General features: G+C 40.6%; 1 pseudogene; it reads left to right on the top strand.

Moving 5' to 3' along the window:
- The first annotated feature begins 2,110 nt into the window (after nucleotides 1-2,110).
- LOC133536656 (uncharacterized) lies at nucleotides 2,111-10,331 on the top strand (annotated as a pseudogene).
- Nucleotides 10,332-10,839: the final 508 nt, after the last annotated feature.

Below are 10,839 nucleotides of genomic sequence, written 5' to 3' on the forward strand. Positions count from 1 at the left end.
TTTGCAACAGTTAATATTCTACTTTCCAGCATGTTTTACTCAATACAGGTCATAACATCTCAGCAACAAGCTGTAATATATTACTGAGATAATTTAGGACCAAAACCCTTAAAACAAGTAAAAAAAAAACAAACATAAAATCTGCCTTGTGAGAAGAATGATCTTATCACACAGAAAATAAGCAAATAAAACCCTTATTTGAGATATTTAATCTTACTTAGATTTCAGTTTTTACAGTGTACTAGATATGAAAAATGCAAATGAAACCATTGTCAAAGGGGTAAAGGGTCCCTGTTGCCTGAGCGAACTTAAAATGTAGAACCTTATCAAAGGCTCTGTCGTAGATTACATGCACTCAGTCCTCCTCGGAGTAATGCGCCTTTTGATGGTGTTGTGGTTTTCTACAGAGTTTTTTCGTCAGCCCTTCAGCTTGGCAAAGAATACCAAAGAAATTGACAGGCGATTTCAGGAAGTCTGTCCTCCATCCTCAACTAGATATCCTCGATCAGTGGCATCTCACGGAATGTTTTTAAAGCATCAGAATTCCGGGATCTTTTGCTGTTTTATGGACCGGTTATTTTCCGTGGAATTCCTGCAACAATGTACTACAACCACATCCTTCTACTAAGTGAAGCTATTTTCATTTTGTTAATGGAATCGATATCGGTTGAACAGATCCATCGTGCAGAAAAACTGTTGTGGAATTTTTGTTCTCAAATGGCTATACTCTACGGCAGTGGTCTCAGATACGCGGCCCGCGAGACGTTATTTTGCGGCCCCCACCTTATTATGAAAGTTTAGTGTTATTGCGGCCCGCGAGTTTTATATGAATGGCGCTTGACAGCGTTGTGTGCTGAGCTGAAGGAATCTACCAATCACGGTGTGGTATTTGGCTCTCGATGGCCAAACGTTGACGTCACTTGCATGATGCAAGCAGAGAAAAGTTTCGCCGCTTTTCCACTAGACTCACACGCGCTCTTCCTTCCTCCGTCCCTCCCTCGTTCTCTCTCTCGCTCGCTCTGTCACTGTGTGTGTGTGTGTGTCTCTCTCGCTCCCTCCCCCGGTGCCGGGGAGATGAGGTACCCGGTAGCTTCCGAAGCACTCCGCCGAAGGACCGAGCAACAATGCAAAACTGTGGTGCACTGGACAACAGCGCTGATACTCCGACTGATAGTCGCTGGGCGAATCGGACGTGTAACACATTAGTCGTGATGTTAGCCCGATGAGACACCCCCCCTCCCCCTCAACCCTCTCCCGTTGGCTCCAGACTGGGACAATTTTTGTTATTTGGGTCCAAAATGACTTTGTCAACGTTCTGGGTTGCCTACTCCTGCGTTAGTGGAAAAGCGGAAAATGAGTGAAAGTGACAGAAACGTTGCCATGGAGACGAGGGTTTTCTTACATGCCTTGCTGCAGTCACACCGCGACACCTGTCCTGTTTTTTTTTTTTTTTTTTCCCTTGGCCTCAGTCTCCACCCCCACTCCAGGGCCCAGGCTAAGACCGATTTTTATTTTATTTTATTTTAATATTTTTTATTTTAATCCCCCCCCCCCTCCGTTTACCTGTATGTCATCTTTTTTGTAAGGGGCGCTGGAAGCCGGCAGACCCGTCAGCGATCCTGTTCTGTCTCCCTGTAATGTTTGTCTGATCTTGAATGGGATTGTGCTGAAAATTGTAATTTTCCTGAAGGAACTCTCCTGACGGAATAAATAAAGTACTATCTAATCGAAGATAATCTAATAACAGTAACCTGGACCAATTCAAACCGTTATTTTTTTTTTTTTTTTAATTGTTTAATTTGCATTGCCTCATATTACTTTATTCTCATTTTGTTTCATTTATATTTTGATTTTATTTTGTGTTGAAAATACAAATGAAGACATTTAAAAATATATACTTTTTGGTAATTTTTTCTTGCTGCCCAGCCTCTGCATTCAGTGGCCCCCAGGTAAATTGAGTTTGAGACCCCTGATCTATGGGGAGTGGTATGAAACTGAAAATGTACAGCTTCTCGTGCACCTGGCAGATAGTGTCAGGTCAGGGCCCTTAGTCCATTATGGACTCAGTCATGTTTCCACTTTGAAGACAAAAATGGATATTTGTTAAGGCATGGTACTCAAAATATACCTGTCCTATGCTGATGGTAAATGCAGTCAAACTTGTGCAATATATTCCTGTTATTTCACAAACTATTAGACCAGGTCATAGCTGAATTTTACAGACATATTGTCAAGTCTTGTGATCATGTTTTGTTTAGTTATGTTCTGTTTTGCTTACGACTCCATTGTTTCCTGTTTTTGCACTTCCTTGTTTGTTTTGTTTCCATGACTACCCATTAGTTTTCACCTGTCATGTCATGCACCTGTCTCATGTTTTGCACTCGGGCACCTGTCACTAATCATGTCACTATTATTTAAGCTTCCAGTTGCCAGGCTGTCTTCCAGGCGACATCACTCTGCTTCATGTCATGTTTACGGTTTCATACTTAGTTCACGCTACTTGTTTCATAGTCCATGCTGCCCTGTTCACGTCATCACAAGTAAGTTTTGTTTATTCATGCAACAGTTAGTGTCTTTTGTTTTTTGTCCCTAGTTCTGCCTTTGTGCTAGTTTTTGTTTTTATAGCCAAGTTTTGTACTTCCGCCCTTGTGCGCGCCTTTTATTTATTCCTTTTATTAGTGTTAAAATAAAGATCTCATTACCTTCACGCCATGCCCGGTCTAAGTTTACTTGCATCTCGGGAAAACAACCACCCCATAGTCCACGTCCTGACATTTCTGTCAGGAAAACCAAGATTTGTCTAGGATTAAACTATACGTGTCATGCCTGTTAAGCAAGGTTTGTGTTTTGTCTTGTTTTGGTTTTGGACTCTTGCTTCACGTTTTGCATATCCTGGTTTTGTTTGTTTCTATGCCAACCCATTGATTTTCACCTTGCCATCCTACTCACGCCCCGTCCCTCAGCTCTCACACCTGTTTCTCATTACCACTGCTGCTACTTGAGTCATTTGCTTTCTGTTCATCGTTCTGGGAACGTTGCTTGCATTGTGCATTATGCCTTCAGTTTTCGTACGAACCTTCACGCCTTGCCACGCTGCTTACGCTTTGGACCCCGCCACGTAAGATCTGTGTATTTTTCGCCTAAAGTGCAAGTTTTTGGTTTATTGAGTATCTTTGTTAGCATCTTTTGTTTATTTATAGATAGCCATGCCATTGTGCTGTTTTCGTTGAAGTTTTAGTATATATTATTATCCGCCACCGAGCATGTCCTTTGTTTTCCTTTTTGTATTTTGGTAATTAATAAATATGTACTCACATTCATGCCTGACTCGTTCCACATCATCTCTGCATCGAGGAAGCAAAAACAATCACGGTCCTGGCTTGACAATATGGAGCATCTAGTGAACTTTCTATTAGACAGAGTCGAGACCCAGGATGGACCGCTCGTCGGGACCCAGGATGGACCGCTCGCCTGTATCGGTTGGGGACATCTCTACGCTGCTGATCCGCCTCCGCTTGAGATGGTCTCCTGTGGACGGGACTCTCGTTGCTGTCTTGGATCTGCTTGAACTGAACTCTCGCGGCTGTGTTGGAGCCACTATGGATTGAACTTTCACAGTATCATGTTGGACCCGCTCGACATCCATTGCTTTCGGTCCCCTAGAGGGGAGGGGGGTTGCCCACATCTGAGGTCCTCTCCAAGGTTTCTCATAGTCAGCATTGTCACTGGCGTCCCACTGGATGTGAATTCTCCCTGCCCACTGGGTGTGAGTTTTCCTTGCCCTTTTGTGGGTTCTTCCGAGGATGTTGTAGTCGTAATGATTTGTGCAGTCCTTTGAGACATTTGTGATTTGGGGCTATATAAATAAACATTGATTGATTGATTGATTGAGACACAGTTCAGCTCTCTGCATTGCAAATACATGCTGGTCACTGCATCAATTCTGGAAGAGCAAGCATCTTTCACAAGGCACAAGTTAAAATAAATGATCTCAAATCAAAACACTATGGTAAAGGTAATAGAAAAACTATTTTACAATTTTTTTCTTCAAATGACGGACAAAGAAAGTATGGACAGATTGATTTCTTCTTTACCATAACACAATCGTGGAAAATGGGCCCTCGTTCGTGAATTTAAACATGCAGGTTTTTCTTTGCTGCAAGATTGTGTTATTGCTATTGTTATTCCCCTATTGGAAACCTCTGCCAGTACAGTAGTATCCTTGGATGACATATTGGGTAAAGTTGTTTTCCTTGGCTTCACATCTATGCCTGGCTTTGTGCCTGCAGTTCATTTCCCAAACACACTTGAAAAGTTTTGACTAATTAAGAACCGAACTGGCCTAAGAAGCCACAAATCAGATCATTGTTATAAATGCTCTGAAAATACACACCGATGTGATGTTGCCGTGGATGCTGTAAAAGTCTGTAAATATGTACTGTATATAGAGTATCATTGTTGATTAAGTTTTTGAATTGTCTGTAATATTTCAATGGCCAATATATTAAATTGACTTGTTAAATAACGCCACTGTTTTTTAATGAATACTTTGGCCTACCACGCTACTGTATTTTAATATTATCAATCAATCAATCAATGTTTACTTATATAGCCCTAAATACTAGTGTCTCAAAGGGCTGCACAAACCACTACGACATCCTCGGTAGGCCCACATAAGGGCAAGGAAAACTCACACCCAGTGGGACATCGGTGACAATAATGACCCAGTGGGACGTCGGTGACAATGATGACTATGAGAACATGATACTGTGAAAGATCAATCCATAATGGATCCAACACAGTCGCGAGAGTCCAGTCCAAAGCGGATATTAGTCCTTATCATGGTGGCTGGAGAGCTAAATGTTTTCTGAAGTGGTACTGTGTGAAAAGAGTTTGAGAACCACTGCTCTGGAAAGTTCACAAATGTTAAAAGGTCTTAAAAAGTGTTGTTTGGGTTCAGTTTTAAATCTCAGCATTGTAGTCACTGAGTTACTGTACATGGCGTGTGTATAATAAATCAACAAATAAAGCAGAACATTATGTATATAAACCATATAGATTATAAACCGTATCTCCATATTGACTGAATTAATGATTTTCTCCAAATGTTGGCCTGGTATAAACTGGAGTATGATTGAGGTATAATTTCAATTGTGCCAATTAAAAGAAATTTTTGAATTTCTTTTTTCCCAAGATAGAAAAGAGGCATATCTGACAACTCAAATAGTGAGCAGTGAGAGACAAAACCACGTACATCTCTCACTGAGACATCATTGAGACAAATTGAAACCAAAACTCAATTTTCTTTTTGCCGAAATAGAAAAGAGACATCTAACAACTCAAACAGTGAGTAGTGAGAAACAAAATGGTGTCTCTCACTGAGAAATATTGGAGACCAGCTCATTCATCTCTCATTTTGGTCTTGGATGAAATCGAGAAAAGAGATAACTGTTAAACAACTTTGAGATCTCTCACAGAGCTCACTGTGAGCTTTATTTCTCATGAGATACATTTGGAAAGAATGAGAAACTACTTTGATCTCGATTAGTGCTCTTTTGTGTCTAGGACATATACAGTATATAAGACATACATGAGATCTTATCTTCAATTTTGCTTTGTTATGGGCAGAACAGGTTTGCCTTTTGCTGGAAATTTGCCATAAGACTACAGACGTACTTTCAATTCATTGGAAGGATTTACTGACCAAATAATGGTTGTGTCATGAGATCACCTGTATCGCCAATAGTAGCAAACCTTTAGGGGCCTAATGATAACCTACTACTACCCACCACGCAGTCTGATAGTTTATATATCAATGATGAAATATTAACATTGCAACACATGCCAATACGGCCTTTTTAGTTAACTAAAATGCAATTTTAAATTCCCTGGGAGTTTCTTCTCCAAAACGTCGCGAAATGATGACGTGTCCGCGTGACTTCACGGACTGTTTGGAAATATGAGGGCTGCACACACACACAGCTAAAAGTCGTCTGCTTTAACGGCATAATTAAACAGTATTTTCGACATCTGTGTTGCTGAATCTTTTGCAATTTGTTCAATTAATATTGGGGAAGTCAAAGTAGAAAGATGGAGTTGGGAAGCTTTAGCCTTTAGCCACAGAAACACACAGTGATTCCTTGTTTAAAATTCCCGGAGGTGAAACTTTACTATGGATCACAGCGGTCAAGCGAACATGGATCCCAACCGAATGTCAACCAGCAGGTTTCGGTGAGAAAATTGTGGTAAAAAGTCGGTTCTTACCGGAGATCAGCTGAGCTTGCGCCGTCCATAAAGCTGCCGTCGACTTCCCTGAGACACTGGCGTCAAAACACCCGTGGACACACACCTCCGACTATCAGGTACTGTTAAACTCACTAAAACACTAGCAACACAATTGAAAGATAAGGGATTTCCCAGAATGATCCTAGTAAATGTGTCTAAAAACATCTGAATGCAATCTCGTTTTTTTTTTGTTTTTTTTTTCTAGTCCGTCGCTATGAATATCCTCAAACACAAATCTTTCATTCTCGCTCAAATTAATGGGGAAATTGTCATTTTCTCGGTCCGAATAGCTCTTTTTGTTGGAGGCTCCCATTAAAAACAATGTGAGGATTTGAGGAGCCATCAACATCTGACGTCATCGTCTGCGACTTCCGGTAAAGGCAGGGCTTTTCTGTTAGCACCAAAAGTTGCGAACTTTATCGTCGATGTTGTATACTAAATCCTTTCAACAAAAATATGGCAATATCGCAAAATGATCTAGTATGACACATAGAATGGACCTGCTATCCCCGTTTGAATAAGAAAATCTCATTTCAGTAGGCCTTTAAATGAAGTACATGGAAAAGAGAGCTCTAAGCTCTTGGAAGGGAACAGCACCAAGTCATTGGTACAGATATGTGGACGACGCACGAGTGGAAATCAGAAACCAAGAAGTGCAAGCCTTCATCGAGCACATTAACTCAGTGGACAAAAACATCAAGTTCACATGTGAGGATGTCAAAGACAGTAAGTTGCCTTTTTGGACTCTGATGTCCACATTGGAGAAAACAGGGGCCTCCATGTCGGGGTTTACCGAAAACCCACACATAGAGATCAATACGTAGTTTTTGACTCACAACACTTACTGGAACACACACGTTATCAGAGCCCTACAACACAGAGCTGATAATGCTCCTACCAACCCACAGGCCAAAGAGAAAAAACAAAGGCATTTGAGGGAAGCTTTCAAAACTTGTGATATCCCCAGTTGGTCATTTGTGAAAAGTGCATCCAGTTCCAGAGTGGATGAGAAGGAAAAAGGTAAAAAATATTGTCATTCCATTTTTTTAAGACTATCTGAGGAACTCAGAAGAATTTTTAACCAAAACAACATCCCAGTACACTTAAAACCAGGTGACATCCTGAGACAGAGACTGGTGCATCCTAAAAACCGGACACTCCACAACCACAAAAAGAATCTGGTGTAATGATGAATGCACTGATTCATATGTTGGGGAAACAAAACAACCACTAAGCCTATGAACAGCACAGCATAGAAGGACAAACTCCTCAGTTCAAGACTTGGCTGTCTACTCGCACCTCAGGGAGAAACAGCACTCATTTGAGAATGAATACAAAGGGACAGATTCTGGACAGGGAGGACGGATGGTACGAAAGAGGAGTGAGGGAAGCCTTCTATGTAAAGGTTGAAAAATCATCCCTGAACAGAGGAGGTGGTCTGTGACACTACCCGTCTCCCACTTACAACACTGTCCTTTCAACCATTTCTAAAAGATTTAGCAATTTACCCTCTGACAAACAACAGAAGTTAGAAACATTTTCTCACAGAATGTTACCACAATAAGTCTTCTGGCTAACAAAGTAGTAAATTATTTTTGGATTTGCTGAAATAAGATGACAGAGGGGCTATCCTGAATAGTCCGCTTAAAGGATTCGGGTTGATCTTTTTGCCAATTACCAAGGAAAGTATAACAAATTTCAATCTAATAACTGCATGGATGGGCAGAGCCGAAACGTATGTACTAAGTTAACTGGAGACTGTTGACACTGATCACATAATACTTTACCATAACACATTTTAACCAGTCGTGGCAGACTTTTCAGAGGCGGTATAGTGCCGAATATGATTCATTAGTGTCGCAGTACTATACACTGCAAAAAGACAGTGTTCAAACACAAGAAAAAAAAATACAAAAATGAGGAGTATTTTACTTGAACTAAGCAAACTTATCTGCCAATAGAACAAGAAAATGTGGCTTGTCAAGACTTTCCAAAACAAGTAAAATTAGCTAACCTCACTGAACTCAAAAATACTTTAAAATAAGTATATTCCCACTTACAACAAGTGTACTATTATATGAGTACGTATTTTCTATTGTTTCATTGAAAATAAAACAGCAAAGTCCATTTGGCTGTCATCTGTTCTAATGAGGCACAATTGTGTTAAAGTCAGGATTTTTTTTTTACATACTTGAAATAAGAAATGATTACTTTAAAAAAGTAGTTTTATACTTGTGAGTGTTGATGACACAGCTTTGCAACATTTGATATTCCAGTTTCAAGCATGTTTTACTCAATATAGGTCATCAAATATCAGCAACAAGCTGTAATATCCTACTGAGATCATTTCGGACCAAAACACTTAAAAGAAGTAAAACACTGGAACATAAAATCTTATGTATAGCCACGCAAGTCCCTGGAGGCCCGAAATGTCCATAACACACCCTGCCGAGTCCCACCAGGAGGGGGAATGAAAGTTGGAAAAGTCAGCAAAAGTCCCAAAAATGTTCAAAATACCTACCCAGGTTCGAGTCCCACAAGTCCCGCCGTCGGCCGGGATGCCCTTAATGTCCAAAACACGCCCAGCAAAGTCCCACGGGAAGGCAGGGAGAAAAGTGAGAAAATTTGGTAAAATGTTCAAAAATCCCACCCGGGTTTCAGTCAAACTCAAACTTGAACCTGAACAGGTATTTAGAAAATTTTTGGGACTTTTGCCGACTTTTCTTAGTTTTTTATTCCACTTCCCGTGGGACTTTGTGGGTGCGTTTTGGACATTTTTCACATCGCGGGACTCGTGGGACTGGAATCCGGGGAGGTATTTTGGACACAATTGGGACTTTTAAACATTTTGGCCGCCTTTTCCCCTCCTTCCTGTACACCATTGCTTAGTGTGTTTTGGACATTTGGAGAAAAATAGTTTCAAGCATGTTTTACTCAAAATTAGGTCATAAAATGTCGGAAACAAGCTGTAATATCTTACCGAGATCATTTAGGACCAAAACCTTAAAACAAGTTAAACACTAACAAAAAATCTGGTTAGTGAGAAGAATTATCTTATCAGACAGAAAATAAGCAAATATCACCCTTATTTGAGATATTTCATCTTACTTAGATTTCAGTTTTTTGCAGTGTACTACTTCCGGTATACCGTCCAACCCTACTCCAAAGTGACTTAATTGAATTCAGGGACACACCGTGTGAACAATTTGATTGTAAATACGTGTAGTTGATAATTTTAAAGTTGGAAGTGGTGTCAAAAACGCATTTAAATCTGTGTCAGTCTGTAAGTTTGGAAACCTGGGGAAGAAAATTACGAACAAAACTGCGGCTCTGTAGATATCTAAAAAAAAAAATGTTGCTCAGGGAGTGATCATTTATTGCAAAGTTGTTGAAAAAAAGCATAAATGTTGTCAATGTATAAATATTTAATGTTGTTGATTCCTAGACTTGGCCATCTTAAAAAGGCACTGTCGACAAGAGAGGGAGAGAAAGCATGATTAGCAGTTGCAATACTAGAAATAGTCTGTCGACTTAAGTAGCCCTTAAACTGAACCCAAATCCTGAATAATGTTTTTACGGTTGAGTATTTCATATAGGAGGAGGTAGATGAGTGAATAGGAGAGTAAGCTAAAGCTCCAAGAGATACTGGTTTAGTTGAGTTTACTTCCATAATCAGCCATAACGGAGGCGGATAAAATGCTTCATATTGCAGCCAATACTTAAGAATTCTAATGTAGGTGGCTTATTAATAAAACACACAGTTTGGTATGTGGAGAGGTGGATCCAACGGGCCCACGGCAGATGGCGGCAAGGAGGCGGGGGATGCGGTGGAGCGGAGAGGCGGGGCTAGCTGGGAGCAATGCCTCCACAATCTAAATCAGGTGCGTGGCACACACACCTGCACACAATTAACTCATCTCCTCCTGCTGTACAAAAGGGGAGAAGGAGGAGAGATCAGAGGAGGAGTAGGAGTGTCCGCAGCAGATGCAGTGCGTGAAGAGCAAGAGCGACAAAAAGCAGACGACGACAACGACGACGGCGGCTGAAAAGCGACCGGCGAACGAGCAGTGGAGGAAGGAGCTGAAAAGCGATCCAAACTGCAGCCAAGCTTTATTGCAAAATAAAGAAGTCAAACCTGTTAAAGAGATGTCCTTCCTTGGTGGTCGGCTGAACCCGAGCGACGACAGTAAGAAACTGTCACATGGTACTTTTTACATTACCTGTGAGTCTTTTAATCCAAATGAAAACCAAAATTCTAATGTAATTTATGAAAGAAAGACTGAGGGAGAAAAAAAATGTTATGCAGTGGAACAGATTATAAAAAAGTGGATGTATATTTTAATAGAGTTGACAAGTGCGACTGTGGATAAGTTAAATAGGGACCAACATTCAAAGTCTCCCTAGAGTCTGGACAGCAGTGGAACAAAGTTAGCATCGTAAAGTTCTGCAAACATGTGACCTGGACGCTCAAGCATGTGAAATTTTGCAAGACAACTTTAAAGGGGAAATTGTCAAGAGGATATTTCTTAGCAGCAGAACTTATAGGAAATATTT

Source organism: Nerophis ophidion, linkage group LG17, assembly GCF_033978795.1.
Source record: "Nerophis ophidion isolate RoL-2023_Sa linkage group LG17, RoL_Noph_v1.0, whole genome shotgun sequence".
Taxonomy (NCBI): Eukaryota; Metazoa; Chordata; class Actinopteri; order Syngnathiformes; family Syngnathidae; genus Nerophis; species Nerophis ophidion.